General features: G+C 35.6%; 1 protein-coding gene across 1 annotated transcript in view; it reads left to right on the plus strand.

Moving 5' to 3' along the window:
* The window catches only part of C8H11orf80 (chromosome 8 C11orf80 homolog), a 94,773-nt gene that overhangs the window by 9,009 nt on the left and 65,955 nt on the right, over positions 1 to 19,809 (plus strand). The window lies entirely within an intron of this gene.

The raw sequence follows: 19,809 nt of genomic DNA on the forward strand, positions 1-19,809 counted from the left end.
ACATTAGCAGGGTATAATGTTATAAAGTAAATGTTTGTGAAATGTATTACCATTGGACATTTTTAAATAGCAGGGTTTCTTAATGCTGTTTAAAATACAGTCAATTTATAATTTTAATTTATACCCAAATTTCCAGCAACTCAATTACTGCATAAACCAAAGTACCTTCCTTTATCTTGGTCTTATCAAAGAAAAGAAGAAACTATTTTTTTGCAACTCACAATATGAAAGACTAAAGACATAAACATATAGGAAACAATTCTACCTTTTGAAACTTCTTATTTGAAGTAACGTTTAGTTTAAACATGGGGATTTAAAAGTGCTTGCTTGTTAATTTAAGGGTCATCAGGTGTATTCCCTTTCGCCTATGAAATTGTCTTGGCCCTCTGAATCTACCTTCCAGCTGTCTGTACACTGGATTCTTAATAAACCTCAGCTTTGCTCTATGGTCCTAATTTGTTTAGATTCTGCTTGGTGTGCACACATTTAAAAGCAGTAATTGTGGAGGAAAAGTAATAAAACAAAAAATAGAGATTTTTGTTCTTAGCTCCATAACAGATGTTCTGTGGGAGCTTGGGTAGAATGTTCTCCCTGTAGTAATAATCAAAATGATGATTTATTGAGCATTTACTGTGTGCTGAGCTTTGTGCTTGACACAGAGGGGTTACAGTGGTGAACATGATAGATTTGGTTTCTCCCCTTAGTGCCATATTTAAGATATCTTAATCATCTAATTATACTGCCTCCCAAAGCCTATGCCTGGAAGAAAGACAGAATCAGCTTACCGTCCTGGAGAGTTTGCTGCAATTCTAAGACTTTTAGAAAATCTGAATTCAACTTTAAGAATCATGAGTTGACTGCCTCAAAATCAGCTAGTCTATTTATCAATCTTTAGTTCTCTTTCTTTTTGGATTATGCCATTGAGATGATGCAAAGAGTGGAAAGGCATTCTTAATGCCACTGCTCCAGTTAAATGTGTGAAAGTGCTTTGAAAGAAATGAAAATTCATAAAAATAAAAGGGAATATGTTATTAACTCTAGGGAGGAGATAGTAATATTTCCTGCACCTTAAACCTAAACTGCACAATGAGTGCTTAGATCATACATAGTGCTGCTTCTTTGACTAATATTTGTGAAAGTGCTTTGAAAACAGTGAAAAGCCATGTAAGTACAAGGAAATGGTTTTATTATCATTGTTAATACTAGGGAGAAGGTATTGAGTATAGTTTATGGAATAACCACCTATTTATTATGCTAATACAAACTTTAGACAGTTTGTGTCATGTTGACTTAGTTTTAATTTGTTATTTTAAAAGCTCAAAGCAATTTTGTGCATATTTATTTAGTCTATTTTCATATCCTTGTGATGAAGTGGAGGTGGCTAACTTTTTGTACAAAGAGGAACTAGTGCACATCAAATACACAATAAAAACTGAGTCATTTGCTCATAGTCAATCACATTTAGTAGCCAACTTTAGCCTGTCTTCTCTCTAGCTGTTAGGGCTCATGATATTAACTTCCACTCAATAATGCTATTTATTCTTACTAATTAGTAACAAAAATGATTCAGTGAAGCTCACAAAGGAAACTGTCCAAGACTAAGATTTGAATTCCTTAGCTCCCTGACTTATGTACCATTAATTATGCCTTTATTACTATTGTTATTTATTTAGCATTCCTATAACATTATTAGCAAACTGCTTTAAATTGGTCCATTCACAAATCTTTACACTATTTAATTAACTTCATCAGGAAGTCTCTGGTGGCTGATTCATTAACCATCAGATTTCCCAGTGCTAAAGAATTACGTATCTGTACAAAATTAATACGCCTCTGAATTCAGTTTGTTAGCTGTGTCATCCTCTTCATTGCTCAGTTGATTTCTCTCAGTGCCTAAAAAGAGGTCTGCCCTCTCTTTAGGGGAACTGTACTGTTGTAGAGCCATCCAGTTTCAGTTTTCTTTACTCTTCAATCTATTCTATCAGAGTTGTATCAAGGTACTTTTTCTCTGGATCTGGACCACTTCAGATCAGTTCCTATACAAACAGGCTCATATTTTTGGGTGTTTTATTTATGCTGGATTAATAAATGATGACCAAGATAATCTCCCTGTTTTTCTACCTCTCTAACGGTTTATGTTCTTTTTAAGTTTTCTTTTGTCTGTGGTCCCTAACTGTTTGAACTTTTGTCCAGTAAACCTTCATTGAACCTCTACCTTGCCACAAGAAAGTTATAGTGAGAGGTACCTCTGAAAATAAAATACAGTGTGATAAGTACCATAGTGCTTCTTTGGTAACACAGAGGATATTCCCTAAAGTTCAGTCACCAATATGCCTTTCTTCCCTTTATTATTCTGCATCATTATTCTACGTTTACTTCAGATATCTTCTACTTTTAAGGCTTTAACTATCATTTCTATGTTGATGAGACATTTTTTTGTCTCTATCTCTAATGTGTTTCCAGCTTTGATTGTCAATTGGACTATTCCATTTGAGGGTTCCTCTGGAATATCATGTGCAACATGTCTAAAATAGGGTTCATTTTCTTAAACTAACTTGCTGTGTAATCTCCATTCCTTTCAGTGATACTAACATTTTCATAATTCTCCAGGCTTAAAATTTTTGGCTTTCTTTGAGGGGAAGGGGAGGCTTCTCCTTTTCTTTTCTCCATTATCTAATGTAATTGAATTTTTGGTTAATTCTGCTTTTATAGTGTAGAATTATTATTTATTAAATTATATATTAATTTAAACACAGCTTTATGTTCCTCCCATAACGACTCCCAATTGCTTATTAGAATAAAACACCTCAGACAGGATTTGAGGTCCTCTGTCAATTAGAATAATCTTCTGCACTTTGAAGGATGATGCTCATTAAGATAGATAAATTCTTCTGTGTTTAAAAATTCTCATTCCTTTATATTAACATATGTACTACTATTCTGCATCATATAGTTATCCATTTATGTAGAAATCCATTTACATATTCATTTGTTATCCATTTATGTAGAACTAATTCTATCATAAATATCTATTTGGTGAAACGGGATAGTTTTAGCTTGTCCTTCTTGCCCAGATCTAGAAGCTACTTCCTAACATGTCTGTACTTTAGTGAAGAAAAGAAGGAAAAGAAAGGGTAGAAGAGAGTGATGAGATGGAGGAATATGAAAAAAGCCATATATATATATAGGTATATACTCAATACCTTATTTCACTGTTTTTTTGGTCTCTCCTAGTCATATTATTTTTACTTGTTTTTTAATCTTATTTTAAATATCTCCTCATTCCCATGTTTATTGACATAATTTAACTCTTTACTAAAATACAGTTTGGCCAATCATTTAAAAAAACGTTCATGTATTTTTCCCAAGTAAGAAAATTTACAACCTTTGTTTTCTTCAAAAGACTAGATAGGAATACCAACCCTTGAAAGTGGGGAAGACAGTTTTGCTGTTGATGTATGGTTACATAGTTATGATAGTTCAGCTTTTGCCTCCAAAATGGCATCAGGGAGATTTAAAAAGAAAAATATTTAGTTTTGTCCCTTTTGTTAATTTGTTGGGAATGGAAGTCAGTAGTTGTGCTTTTCATACATTGGAGAGATTGATGTGTCCAGGCTTGCTCAGCATTGAGTGAAAAACTCACAATGGTGAACTCTTGGATGTCTGACTTAATATATATTTTTAAAGTCTGAGAGTCTCATAATCAAAAATTTAAAATCTATTCTTTTATATCTTACAAGATCAACAACTCCAAATCTCACTACTTATCTAACGCTTTTTCTCCTGGGAGCTTGTTTTGTAGACATGACCTCATTCTCGAGAGATAGGTCAGACATAAGTTATCACCATTTCTGTTTCAGGGATGAGGAAACTGAGACTTACCTCAGTCTCCGATATTAGGTTTAGAAGTAAGGGAAGAGTTTGGGGACTTAGGTCATTGGTTATCCTGTGAGTCCACACTTAACCCTCACGCTTTTGATACATTCTAAATAGTCTCTTGCTGCTAAATTTGCATAACACATGGCAAGATTTTATTAAGAGAAGATTGACTGAAGATCAAGAGAAGTTAAAATAAATGAATTTGTCTTCTTTTGTTTCTTTAATATTTAAATATGCCCTTTATTGGTTTGAGGAAGTTCTCTTTTAGTCCTGGCTTGCTGAGTGTTTTTATTAGGAATGGATGTTGGATTTTATCGAATGTTTTTATGCATTTATTGAGAAGATCATATGATTTTTCTTTTTTAGGCTGTTAATATGGTGAATTACATTGATTTTCAAATGTTAAACCAACTTTGCATTTCTGGGATAAATCCCAGTTGGCCATGATGCATTATGTATCCTTTTTATGTATTGTTGGATTTGATTTGCTGACATTTTATTTATTTATTTAAAAAACTTTTAAAAATAAATTTATTTATTTTGTTTATTTTTATTTTTGGCTGTGTTGGGTCTTTGTTGCTGCGCACAGGCTTTCTCTAGTTGCAGCGAGTGGGGGCAACTCTTCATTGCGGTGCGTGGGCTTCTTATTGTGGTGGCTTCTCTTGTTGTGGAGCACGGGCTCTAGGCGCGTGGGCTTCAGCAGTTGTGGCTCGCAAGCTCAGTAGTTGTGGCTCACGGGCTCTAGAGCGCAGGTTCAGTAGTTGTGGCGCACGGGCTTAGTTGCTCCACAGCATGTGGAAACTTCCCGGACCAGGGCTCGAACCCGTGTCCCTTGCATTGGCAGGCAGATTCTTAACCACTGCGCCACCAGGGAAGCCCGATTTGCTGACATTTAAAAAATAATTTTTCCATCTGTGTTCATAGGAAGTATTTGTAGTTTTCTTTTCTTGTAATGACTTTGTCTTATTTTGGTATCAGAGTAATGCTGACTTTATAAAATGAGTTAGGATGTATTCTCTGTTCTTCAATTGTCTAGAAGAATTTCTGTGGAAGGTATTATTTCTTCCTTAAATATTTGGTACAGTTCATCAAAGGAAGCCATCCGGGCCTGATTTTTCCTTTGTGGGAAGTATTTTAACACAAATTCAATTTCTTTGATAATTATAGGGCTATTCAGATTATTTTGTTTTTTCGAGTAAGTGTGGGTAGTTTGTACCTTTCAAGGAATTTGTCCATTTCATCTAAGTTGTTAAATTTATTGGCATAAAATTGTTCATAATATACCCTTATTATCCTTCCAACACTTGTAGAATCTCTAGCAATATCACCTCTCTCACTCCTGATGTTGGTGATTTATATTCGTTCTCTCTTACTTTCTCACTTTCTCTTTCTTTAATCAGTCTCGCTAGAACCATATTCTTTCTGTTGTATTCTATTTCATTGATTTTCACTCTGATTTTTATTCTTTCCTTTCTTCTGCTTGTTTTGGATCTCTTTTGCTTTTCTGTTTCTAGTTTCTTAAAGTGGAAGCTGTAATCATTGATTTGAGACCATTCTTTTTTACACTGAAGTCATGATATTCTTTTAAATAGTTCTTTTAGTAGTTCTAAAGTTTTTAAATGATATTTAATTATTATAATAATTATAATTAATCTAGAGTTTATGTTTATTTATGATACAAGTTAGGAATCTAATTTAAATCTTTTTCCTTTCCCCAATAATTTGTGTTATTATTCTTTCATAAACTAGGGCTCTATATATGCTTGGATCTGTTTCTGGGTGCTCTAGTCTTTATGTCTGTCCCTAGGCCGGTATCATAGAGTCTTATTTCCTAAAGCTTTAGAATTACTCTTGTTGTATGATAGGGCAAATCCCCCCTCCTTATTTTTTTACAGAATTGCCTTTGGTTTTTTTTAAAATTAATTAATTAATTAATTTTTGTCTGTGTTGGGTCTTCGTTTCTGTGCGAGGGCTTTCTCTAGTTGCGGCGAGCGTGGGCCACTCTTCATTGCGGTGCGCGGGCCTCTTACTATCGCGGCCTCTCTTGCTGCGGAGCACAGGCTCCAGACGCGCAGGCTCAGTAGTTGTGGCTCACGGGCCCAGTCGCTTCGCGGCATGTGGGATCTTCCCAGACCAGGGCTCGAACCCGTGTCCCCTGCATTGGCAGGCAGATTCTCAACCACTGCGCCACCAGGGAAGCCCTGCCTTTGGTTTTTAAAACCATTATCTTGCTTATGAATTTTTTAAAAAATTTATTTATTTTTGGCTGCTTTGGGTCTTCGTTGCTGCGCGCAGGCTTTCTCTAGTTGAGGCGGGCGGGGGCTACTCTTTGTGGTGCTCGGGCTTCTTATTGCGGTGGCTTCTCTTGTTGCAGAGCACGGGCTCTAGGCGCGTGGGCTTCAGTATTTGTGGCACGTGGGCTCAGTAGTTGTGGCTCCCGGGCTCTAGAGTGCAGGCTCGGTAGTTGTGGCGCACGGGCTTAGTTGCTCCGCGGCATGTGGGATCTTCCCGGACCAGGGCTTGAGCCCGTGTCCCCTGCATTGGCAGGCGGATTCCCAACCACTGCGCCACCAAGGAAGTCCCGCCTATGAATTTTATAGTTAGTTAAGTTCCATGAAAAATCTTATTGTGATCTTGATTGTTTTATTCTGAATTTGTATGTTAATTTGGTAGCGATTAGCATTTTTATAGTATTAAGTGTTTCTGTGAGTTGATATACTTTATCATTTATTTAGATCTTCTTTTTCTTAAAAAAAATATGTTATTTAATTTTAATTGTCACAACTGGGAGGTAGGCCCTATAATCTCCAGTATATAGATTCTAGAGAATAAGGGACTTTCCCAAGAGCACGTGGCTAGTAAAGCCGAAGCCTGCCTGACTCCAGAGGCCATTTTGCTAGATATTATTATTTGTTTGAAATATTTTCTTCTCTCCCTATGGGCTGGGCCATGTAACTTGCTTGGGCCAGTGAAATGTGAATGGAAGTAATGTGCACCACCTTCCAGGAGAAGCTTTAAGAGCCAGTGTGTTTTTCAGTCATAGCTCCTTTTCTTCTGCTATGAGGCTAGGATGCCTATGATGGAAGGTGCTCCTTTAGCCTGGATCCTGCTTTGGAGTGACTCCTTTTTGTGCTTGCCTGGCATGCTGCAACCTCTTAATTGGTTTCTAGAGTTCTCAAAAAGGCAATTTGATATTGTTGTTAAGTTTGGTATCTCCAAGGGAGAGTGAGGGCCTGATACTTGCTCTTCTGCCATCTTGCTGACGTCATTCCTATTTAAATCTTCTTTTATGTTAACACTTCGTAATTCTTTTCGTAAGTCCTAGGCATCTTTTGTTGTATTTATTCCTAATGTCTTATAGTTTTTATTGCTATTGTGGGTGGTATTCATTTTTTCAATATTACTGACTCGAACTGTTATAAATTTTGATAATTTATCTGTAGGTTCTGTTGGATTTTCTATAAGGACAATCAAAGCATTTCTAAATTCTTACCGTTTTTTTCTTTTCATTTTCACTTCTTTTATGGCTTATTTCTTTTCCTTGTCATATTGCATTAGATAGAACAATATTAGTATTGGGTAGAAGAGCACAGGTGATATTAGGCATCTGTGTCTTGCCTTCCTTCAATGATATTACTTAAAATTCTACCATAAAGTATGATTTTACTATAGTTTTCTGATATTTGCTCCTTGTCAGGTTAAGGAATTTCTCTTCTCTTCTTAATTTGCCAGTAGTGTTTGTTATAAATGAGTATTGTACTTTCAAAAGTGCTTTTTCTACATCTTTTGGGATTATGATATGGTTTTTTAAGTCTTTAATCTATTAATATGATGAGTTATGGTGATAGACTTTCTGATAAAAAACACCCTTGCTGGTTGTATCACAATTTCATTATACAATTGTTACATATCCTGGATTTAACTTTTGCATCTATATTCCTAGTGAGGTTGGTTTATATTGTCCTTGTCTTATTTTGGTATCAAGATTATACTAGCTTTGTAAAATGAGTTGAGTAGGTTTATCCATTTCTGTTCTTGAACTTTTTGTATCTGTCCTCTGAAAATTTGGTAAAATTACCCTGTAAAAAAATCATTTGAACCTGGTATTTTGGGGGTGTGGGAGGTGAAGAAGGAATTATTTTTGATAACCAACTTGCTTTCTTTAATAATGTTTGGCTTGTTAAGTTTTCTGTTTCCCCTAGAGCCAATTTTGGAAATACGGTTGATCCTTGAACAACATGGGGGGTTGGGCCGCCGACCCCCCACACAGTCGAAAATCTGCTACTGTTACCTCTGCCTCAAAAACAAATGAATTGATAAATGACTCACCCAAAGGCAGGAAGTTGAAACAGTTTGGATAGAATCAGGACTCAAACCCTAGTTCTTTTGATTTCACATATTGTGATCTCTAATCAGACACAAACTTTGCCCCACACTTAATTAAAGATCTGTAAAATGAAAATGCAGGTACTATAGTTATTGAAAAAAAAATCAGCATATAAGTGGACCCACGCAGTTCAAATGCGTGTTGTTCAAGGGTCAACTGTATATATATATTAAAAAAAAATGCATGTGCGCACACACACACACATACATTATCCCTTATTCCTTTTAATTCATTCATCCAGTACATATTTATTGAGCACCTGCTATGTGTTCGACATTTCATCTTAGTTTTCAGATTAATTGATGTGAAGTTATTTATAGTATTCTTTAAAAAAATTTTTTTTATTATTCTTTTTTGGCTGCTGGTTGGGTCTTTGTTGCTGCACGTGGGCTTTCTCTAGTTGCGGCGAGCGGGGGCTACTCTTTGATGTGGCGTGGGGACTTCTCATTATGGTGGCTTCTCTTGTTGCAGAGCACGGGCTCTAGGTGCGCAAGCTTCAGTAGTTGCAGCATGCCGGCTCAGTAGTTGTGGCACGCGGGCCCTAGAGCGTGTGGGCTTCAGTAGTAGCGGCACGTGGGCTCAGTTGTCGTGGCTTGCAGGCTCTAGAGTGCAGGCTCAGTAGTTGTGGCACATGGGCTTAGTTGCTCTGCGGCATGTGGGATCTTCCTGGACCAGGGATCGAACCCGTGTCCCTTGCATTGGCAGGCAGATTCTTAACCACTGCACCACCAGGAAAGTCCTATAGTATTCCTTTATGATTTAAAAATATTTGTACTCTTATCTCTTTGGGGTTTCTTATATTATTTTTGTGCCTTCTCTTTTTCTTGATGGTGGTAATGATAACACTAATAGCAAACATTTCATTTTAAACACAAAAAGGTTAAGTAACTTGTTCAAAGTCACAAATCTAATAAGTGATTGAGTGGGTTATATGAACCCAGACAGACTGGCTCCAGAGGCTGTGTCTTAACCACTATTCCATAGTATTTTGGTCTACTATACAGTATTCTGTTTTGCTAGAGGTTTGACTATGTATTAACTTTTCAGATAATCAGCTCTTTATTTATGCTCAATGAATGGATAGATGTTAATTTCTCTCTTTCTTTGACAACTTCTCACTTCACTCTCATACCACAAGTTGAAGAAATCTGTAGCCTGTATCATTTTTGGCGGTTGAGTTGTTGAGGTTGTGTGAAGAGGTAAGTGTAGACTTGGAAGAATGATCATGTTTTTCTTCCTCCATTTTCAATCTACATCTTTTTGTTTGGGGTAGTATGAGGCTCAGGTGCATGTTCCTTTGTTAGGTACCTGAGTGACCACACCTTTGTTGACTGACTTGCTTGGCTGGGCGAGCCAACTGGATATGCAGCAATGGCCACTAGTTTCTCTGCTTTTTGAGGGAGTGAATGAAGATTTGACAGTGTTTCTGAAAGGTTGCTGATTCTCCATTATAATGTCCTGCTTTCTATTTCCTTCTCTAAAGCATGTCTGGGGTTGTTTTATAATGTGGAAATAATTAGCCAATTTAACTAATGACATCAAGCCACAGAGCCAGCCAAAGAACTTTTCATCTTTTGGCTTAATTAGCCTCATTCTTTAAAATGTTTGGTATTACTATTGTTACTTTATTCACTGGTTAAAGGCAAGAAAACCAAATAATTACTGGTTTGCTGAGTCTGTTGGGAAACAACAACAGACAGCCGGATCTCAACTTTTGCCATCATCAGAGAAATTATTTTTAAATGGTACTTTTTGTTATAGAAGCAATATAGCCCATTTTAGAAAATTAGGGGAAAATAGGGAAAAGGAAAAAACTTCTCACAAACTTTTCCCCCATGTATTTTTAATATCGTTGTAATCACAATACATACACAATTTTGTCCTACTACTTTTTTTTCACTTAACGTGTCAGCATTTTTCATGTTATGACAATCTGCTAGTCATTATTTTTAATGGATAAGTTGTCCATAAGAAGATGTATCATAAATTAAGTAACCATTTTATATTTTTAGGCTTTTAGGCTTGTTCTTCCTTTTTTCCCATTACTATGAATAGCAATATATTGTAGAGGTTAAGAACTCATACTGTGTATCCTTGAGCAAGTTATTTGATCTTTTGAAAAATACCTACCTCATAAAGCTGTTTTGAGGCTTAAACCAGGTAATACACATAATGCATGTGGCATAGTGGTTATTCTGAGTGCATAGTTCTCAATAAGTGCTAATTAATCTTAATGTCTCTGGGATGAGTATCTTAATGCATATAGCTTTTTACTTAATTGAAAAATTTAGGACTAATTTCCTGAAGTAGATTTAAGTTGATTAAAGTCTATATTTTTATGGCTCTTGAAATTGCTTTTTAGAAAGTTGTATCATGTAATAGTAGCATTTGTATATGAGGATATTAACTTCCTGTACTTTGCTAGCATTAGGAATTTCAATTACTTAAACTATTTTAGCCAATTTACTAGTTAATTAACAGGTATATAATTTTAATTCATATATTTTTGAAACGTTTTATAAGTGTTTACTATCTGTACTTTCTTTTTTCTGAACTTTTTCCATGTTTTTAGGGAAAAACTTCTAAGATGAAGTTTAAAATAAATTCAGCCATTAGCTCTGTGCTATGGTCTGAATGTTTGTGTTCCCCCAAAATTCATATGTTGAAATCCTAATGGCCAATGTGATGGTATTAGGAGATGGGACCTTTGGGAGGTGCTTAAGTCATGAGGGTGGAGCCCTCACAAATGGGATTAATGCCCTTATAAAAAAAGAACTGACAGAGTTCTCCAGGTTCTTCTGCCATTTGAAAATACAATGAGAAATTTGTAATCCAAAAAAGAGCCCAGAACCCGACCATGCTGGCAGTATGATCTTGGACTTCCAGACTCCAGAACTGTGAGAAATAAATTTCTGTTCTTTATAAGCAATTCAATCTGTCTTATTTTGTTATAGCAGCCCAAAGGGACTAAGATACTGTGTAAATTGTATTTTTAGGCTTGACACTATGATGTACAAATCATTGAGATTCAGTTTCTCTGTTATAATGCCATTTTGTTTCAAGATGCACAGTTGGCTATGGAATGATAGGTCTAATGTAATGATTTCCTAAATCTCATTTTCTTCTAATACTCTACTGATACAAGAATATCACTATGGATGTTCTTTTTTTTTTTTTATAAATTTATTTATTTAGTTTTGGCTGCGTTGGGTCTTCATAGCTGTGCACGGGCTTTCTGTAGTTGCGGCGAGCAGGGGCTACTCTTCGTTGCGATGCACGGGCTTCTCATTGCGGTGGCTTCTCTTGTTGCGGAGCACGGGCTCTAGGCACGTGGGCTCAGTAGTTGTGGCTCACGGGCTCTAGAGCACAGGCTCAGTTGTTGTGGCACACGGGCTTAGTTGCTCCACAGCATGTGGGATCTTCCTGGACCAGGCTCGAACCCATGTCCCCTGCATTGGCAGGTGGATTCTTAACCATTGTGCCACCAGGGAAGTCCCCAGTGTGGTATATTTTTTTATTTTTCACTTTGAGTAAGAATTTTCTTATCTCACAGGGTCTTTAAGAATATCATTTAAAAATCATAGTAGAGGTTCTAGCCAATGTAACAAGGCAAGAAAAATAAGTACAAGGCATAGAAGTTGGAAAGGTGGAAGTAAAACAGTCTTTATTTTTAAATGATATAATTTTTTTAATGTACAAAATCCTAGAGAATCTACAAAATAAATATTAGAAGAAATATGTGAATTTAGCAAGGTCACAGGATACATGGTAAATATACAAAAAGATTTTTGTTTTTGGCTGCGCCATGTGGCTTGTAGCATCTTAGTTCCCTGACTAGGGATTGAACCCAGGCCCTGGCAGTGAAAATGCCAAGTCCTAACCACTGGACCACCAGAGAATTCCCCCAAAAGATTTTTTTTTATACTAGCAGCTAACAATTGGAAAATAAAATTTAAAAATAGTTACATTTATAATAGCATCAAAAACTATGAAACACATAGAGATAGATTTAATGTAAAAAGTAAAAGATCTTTGCTGAAAACTATAAAACATTGCCAAGAGAAATTAAACAATAAATGGAGAGATATATCATGTTTATAGATTGGAAAGTTCAATATTACTAAGATGTCCATTCTCCCCAAATTGATCTATGGAATCAACACAATCATAATATCAGCAGACTTTCTGTAGAAATTCACAAACTGGTTAAAAATTTTACATGACCTGATAAGCAGTTATAACAATAACAAGCTTGCAGGATACAAGGATAATATACAGAAGTCAATTGGTTTCCTATATGCAAGCAATGAACAAGTGGAATTTTAAATTAAAAACATATTACCATTTACATTAGCACCATAAAAAACAAAATACTTAGATATAAAGTAAAAAAAAAAAAAAAAACCGCAAAAACCCAAAACCTATGTATAAGAGCTATATGAGGAAAACTATAAAGCTCTGATGAGATATATCAGAGAAGAACTAAATAAATGGAGAGATGTTCCATGTCATGGATAGGAAGATTAAATATTGTCAAGGTGTCAGTTCTTCCCAACTTGATCTACAGATCCAGTGCAATCCAAATAAAAATTTCAGCAAGTTATTTTGTGAATATCAACAAAATGATTCTGAAGTTTACATGGAGAGACAAAAGACTCAGAGTAGCCAATTCAACATTAAAGGAGAACAAAGTCAGAGGACTGATACTACGTGACTTCAAGACTTATAAAGCTACAGTAATCAGGACAGTGTGGTGTTGGTGAAAAAATAGACAAATAGATCGATGGAACAGAATAGAGATCCCAGAAACAGGGCCCAGAACAGAAAGAATAGAGAGCCCACATAAATATAGTCAACTGATCTTTGACAAGGGAGGACAGGCATTACAATGGAGCAAAGATAGATTTTTCAACAAATGGTACTGGAACAACTGGACATCCACATGCAAATAAATAAATAAATAAAAGAATCTAGACACAGATGTTACGCCTTCATAAAAATTAATGAAAATGGATCATGAACCTAAATGTAAAACACAAAACTATAAAACTCCTAGAAATTAATATAGGAGAAAACATAGATGACCTTGGGTATAAAGATGACTTTTTAGATACAACATCAAAGGCATGATCCATGAAAGAAATAATTGATAAACTGGGCCTCATTAAAATTAAAAAGTTCTGTTCTGTGGAAGACAATCTCAAGGGAATGAAAAGGCAAGTCACAGACTGGAAGGTAATATTTGCAAAAGACATACCTGATAAAGGACTGTTATCTAAAGTATACAAAGATCTCTTAAAATTCAGCAATAAGAAAATCCAGTTTTTTTTGTTTTTGTTTTTGTGTTTTTTAAATTATTATTTATTTATTTATTTTATCTTTTTGGCTGTGTTGGGTCTTCGTTTCTGTGCAAGGGCTTTCTCTAGTTGTGGCAAGCGGGGGCCACTCTTCATTGCGGCGCGCGGGCCTCTCACTATCGTGGCCTCTCTTGTTGCGGAGCACAGGCTCCAGACGCGCAGGCTCAGTAGTTGTGGCTCATGGGCCTAGTTGCTCCGCGGCATGTGGGATCCTCCCAGACCAGGGCTCGAACCCGTGTCCCCTGCATTGGCAGGCAGACTCTCAACCACTGTGCCACCAGGGAAGCCCAACAATCCAGTTTTTAAAAAATGAGCAGAAGACTTGAACAGGCACTTCACCAAAGAAGATATACAGATGGCAAGTAAGCATATGAAAAAATGCTCCACATTATTATGTCATTAGAGACATGCAAATGAAAATGAGATACCACTACACACCTATTAGAATGGCCAAAACCCATTGACAACACTGGCAACAAATGCTGACAAAGATGTGGAGCAATAGGAACTCTCTTTCATTGCTGTAGCCACTTTGGCAGGCAGTTTGGCAGTTTCTTATGGAAGTAAACATATTCTTAACATATGATCCAGTAATCATGCTCCTTGGTATTTACCCAAATAAATTGAAAACTTAAGTCCACAAATGGGAGTATGGATATATGAGAATTCTCTGTGCTTTTCCTCAATTTTTCACTCAAGACTGCTCTAAAAAATAAGGGTTGTTAATTTTTTAAAAATAGGAAAATATATGGAAATGAAAAGGAGCCAGAAACAGGCTCATACTTATATGGTTATTTGATTTTTTAAAAAAAATAAAGGCACCAAAGCAATCCATCAAGGAAAAGAAAGTCTTTTCAACAAATGTTGCTGGAATGACCATATGTCTATAAGGAAAAAAAATGAACCTTGACATCTACTGCAGATCACACACAAAAATTAGAAATGGAAGATAGACCTAAAAATAAAAGCTAAGAAGATTCTTGAAGAAAACAGAGGAGAATATCCTTTAACCTAAAAGTAGGCAAAATCTTAGGGCATAGAAATAAGTAACCATAAAAGAAAAAAATTGATAAACTTCATCAAAATAAAAACCTTTTGCTCATCAAAAGATATTAAGAAAGTGAATATGTTAACCATACCTGTGAGAAAATATTTGCAAAACATGTGTGGCAACAGGCTTTTATCCATAATATCCATAATATAAAAACAGCTTCTAAAACTTAATAATAAAAAAAAGACATCCTGATTAAAAAAAAAACAAAAACAGGCCAAACACTGCACACCTACTAGGATAGCAGTGATGACGAAGACAGTGATGATGATGATGATGATTATGGGAGAAGAATGGGAAGTTGGGTGAAATAGGTGAAGGGGATTAAGAGATACAAACTTCCAGTTATAAGATAAATAAGTCACGGGAATGTAATGCACAGCATAGGAAATATAGTCAGTAATATTGTAATAACCTTGTATGGTGACAGAATGTTACTAGACTTATTGTGGTGATCAATTTGTAATGTATATGAATTCAAATCACTATGTTGTATGCCTGAAACTAATATAATATTGTATGTCAACTATACTTCAATAAAAAAAGAATAATAATGAAAATAACAAATGTTGACAAGTATGTGGTGAAACTGGAACCTTTGAACATTGTTGATGGGAATGTAAAATAATTCAGCCACCATGGAAGAAAGTTTGGGAGCCCCTCAAAAAGCTAAATATAGAATTGCCATACAATTCCACTCCTATGGATATGCCTCAAGGAGTTGAAAGCGGGGATTTAAAATAGATACTTGTACGCCAGTGTTCATTGCAGTATCATTCACAATAACCCAACGGTGGAAGCAACCCAGTGTCCATCAATTTATGAATGAATAAACAAATTGTGATATATATATATGAATATTATTCAGCTATGAAAAGGAATGAAGTTCTGATATGTGTTACAACATGGATTAACCTTGAAAACATTATGCTAAGTGAAATACGCCAGACACAAAGGACAAATAATGTATGATTCTACTAATATGAAATATCTAGAATAGGCAAATTTATAGAAACAGAAAGTGGATTAGAGGTTACCAGAGATGGGAGGGGGGGAGAATGGGGATTTACAGCTTAATCGTCACAGAGTTTCTGTTTGGGATGATGAAAAGGTTTTAGAAATAGATAGTGGTGATGGTTGTACAACATTGTGAGTGTAATTAGTGACACTGAATTGTATACTTTAAGATAGTTAAAATGGCAAATTTTGTTATATGTATATTTTACCACAACTTAAAAACTAATAATGTAATATACCCCCAAACCACTGAATTGTACACTTTAAATGGATGAATTGTATGATATGTGAATTGTATCTCAATAAAGCTATTTTTTTCTTTCTTTTTAAAAAATATTTATTTATTTATGTGTTTGGCTCGCCGGGTCTTAGTTGCGGCATGTGGGATCTTTGTTGCCACGTGCGGGATCTTTTTAGTTGCGGCATGCGGGCTCTAGTTCCCGGCCAGGGATCGAACACGGGCCCCCTGCAATGGGAGTGTGGAGTCCCAACTGCTGGACCACCAGGGAAGTTCCAAATCTATTTTTTTTCTTAGTGGGCCAAAGATTTGAATAGATACTTCACAAAAGAAAGTATCTGAATGGCCATTAAGCACATGAAGAAGTGCTTACCATCATCAGTCACCAGAGATTGTAAATTAAATTCACAATCCACCAGAATAGCTAAAATTAAAAAACGCCAGATATTAGCAAGGGTGTAGAACAATCAGATCTCTGATATAATGCTGGTGGGAGTGTAAAATGGTACAACCACTTTGGAAAACTGTTTGACGGTTTCTTATGAAGTGAAACATAAACCTATGCTATGACCCATCAATTTCATTTCTAGGTATTTACCCAAGAGAAATGAAACTGTTTGTCCAAAACAAGATTTACACCAGCTGTTCATAGCAGCTTTATTAAAAATAGCCAAAAACTGGAAAAATCCAAATGTCCAACAAGAGAATGGATGAATAAGTTGGGTGTATACATGTAATGGAATGCTAGTCAGGAATAAAAGGGAATGAATTACAGGCATACCTTGGATACTTTGCAAGTTCAATTTCAGACCATTCTGATAAAAAAAAACTCAATAAAGCGAGTCACACAGATTTTTTGCTTTCCCAGTGCATATAAAAGTTATGTTTATACTATACATAGTCTATTAAGTATGCAACAGCATTATGTCTAAAAATATACATACCTTAATTTAAAAACACTTTATTTATTACTAAAAAATGCTAACCATCATCTGAACCTTCAGCTAGTCATAATCTTTTTGCAGTAGTACAATAACATCAAAGATCACTGATCACAGAACACCATAACATAATAATAATGAAAAAGTTTGAAATACTGCAAAAATTATCAAAATGTGACACAGACACTAAGTAAGCAAATGCTGTTGGAAAAATGGCACCAATAGACTAGCTCCATGCAGGGTTGCCACAAACCTTCAATTCATAAAAAAAAATACAGTATCTGTGAAGTGCAATAAAGTGAAACAATAAAATGAGGTATGTCTGTGCATTAATCTCACAGACATTATGCTGAGAAAGAAAATGGACACAAAAGAATCACTGTATATGGATTTCATTTATATAAAGTTCAAGAACAGTGAAACTAAACTAATGAAAAAACTTCTAAATGATTGCCTCTGAGAAGTGTTCACTGAGAAAAAAGCAATTAGGAATTTTCTGGGATGATGGAAATGTTCTGTATCTTGATGGAGCACGAGTTACCTGGTTATATGCATTTGTCAAAACTCTGCAAGTTGTACACTTAAGATTTGTGCATTATATTGTATGTAAAGTTTACCTAAATATAAAGAACTATAAACAAATGTTGAAATCTAGTTAGTAGGTTTGCTTTGCAGAGATAAGGTTTAACAATTCTGAAACTACTTCCTGTGTATTCTAGCTTGATAAATTGAGTAAATATGTTGAGATTAATAGGAACATGATTTTTCACTGTTGGATAAAGAAGTTACAAGTATGGAAAGGGGGCAGACTAAAATGCACCCTGTGGAATTCGAACTCATGGTTCCAACTGTATAGTATATATTACATATGATAGATAAATATAGAAACATAGAGATATGTGTGTGTATCCTAGCTTTGTCTGTTGAGAGAGCCTAGAAATAATAATATCCCAATAGCAATTGCTTAGCTCTCAAATCTTGGTTTCCAACCACCCTTCTCCACTAAAAAGAACTAGAACTCCTTGGGGAAAACACTGATTCCAGGATTGGGGTAGGGAGAATACAAGATGAGCCTAGAATATCCTTGATTTTAATTTTTAAAAAAAATTTATTTATTTTAGGCTGCATTGGAGCTTTGTTGCTGAGCGCGGGCTTTCTCTAGTTGTGGCGAGTGGGGGCTACTCTTCGTTGTGGTGCGTGAGCTTCTCATTGCTGTGGCTTCTCTTGTTGCAGAGCATGGGCTCTAGGCACGTGGGCTTCAGTAGTTGTGGCTTGTGGGCTCTAGAGCGCAGGCTCAGCAGTTGTGGCACACGGGCCTAGTTGCTCCGCGGCATGTGGGATCTTCCTGGACCAGGGCTCGAACCCGTGTTCTCTGCATTGGCAGGAGGATTCTTAACCACTGTGCCACCAGGGAAGCCCCCGTATCCTTGAAATTAAGGAATTCCTTGAAGGTGATGTGGACAGACACACAAGCCAGCTTGAAGGGACTTCCATTGACCAAATATGGGACAATAATATATGGTAAATAATGATAGTAAGAGATTATAACTCAGTGAATAAAATAAGAACACATGACTCCATACTGATGTAAATAAATAAGGAGAAAGGAAAGCTGTTCTTTACAGGTAGAATGCCAACTAGTAAGTGTCGAAAAGATAAAGGACTTAGGAAATCATCAATCGATGCTAACACTAATGAGTGCAACTTTAATGAGGAACAGATACATAATTTGTGGAGATTACTTTGAAAGTATTTATCAATTACAAGGGGAAAATACTAACTTTCACAGTAAAGGAATCTATGGGATACGTTAACCAAAAGATCAAAGTTAACATCACCAATGTTGGAACAAACTGTTATCATATGCTTCCTGATATGTGCTGAGAAGGACACAACATCACTTTTGTGGTATTTCTGCAAAAATTGCATAACCTGAATATTTTAAGGAACAAGCAGATGATCCAATTTGAGGGATATTCTATAAAAAAATTGGTCTGAACTCTTCAAAAATGTCAAGACCAGGAAAGGCAGAGAAATAAAGGAGAGTAAGACTGAAAACTAAATGTAATGTGCAATACTGGATTGAATTCTGGGCCAGGGAAAGATAGCTATAGAGGACATTATTAGGATAATTGCTGAAATTTGAATATGGACTATGGATTAGATAATAATACTATATACATTCATACTAAATTTCCTATTTTGATAATTATACTGAGATTATATAAGAGACTTTCTTCTTAGAACTTAAGCACTGAATTATTTTAGGGATAAAGGGGCACAATGTCTCCAGTTTATTCTCAATTGGTTCAAGAAAAAATATGCATACATACACACACAGAGAAAGAGAAAGAGGATAAAGCAAATGTGTCAAAATATACAATTTCTAAATCTGGATAAAGGGTATATGAGAGTTCCTGGTACTATTCTTGCAACTTTTCTGTAAGTTTGAAATTATATAGTAACAAGTTACAAAAATTTATAGTATTCCATTGAAAGGTTATAATAATTTATTAAGCTTTCCCCTCTTTCAGGATGTTTGGTGATTTCCAATCTTATGGTATTATAAATAATACTTTGATGAAATTATTAAATTGTTCTCCATAAAATTATTGCAATTTACATTTTTACTATCAATGTATACAAACACCTGTCTGATCCCCTTCTTACCAGTATTGTGCACTACTACTACAAAGAAGACTTTGTTAATTTGATAGGCAGAATATTGCCTTTCATTTTTTAGATATTTAAAACACTTAAAAAAAATATTTCAAAAGTGGGAGTTCCCTGGCAGTCCAGTGGTTAGGACTCAGAGCTTTCACTGCTGTGGCCTGAGTTCGATCCCTGGTCGGGGAACTAAGATCCCGCAAGTCGCATGGTGCAAGTCGCATGGTGCAGCCAAAAAAAAAATTTCAAAAGCAATTCCCATTATTATTAAA

The sequence above is a fragment of the Balaenoptera musculus genome, chromosome 8 (genome assembly GCF_009873245.2).
Source record: "Balaenoptera musculus isolate JJ_BM4_2016_0621 chromosome 8, mBalMus1.pri.v3, whole genome shotgun sequence".
NCBI lineage: Eukaryota > Metazoa > Chordata > Mammalia > Artiodactyla > Balaenopteridae > Balaenoptera > Balaenoptera musculus.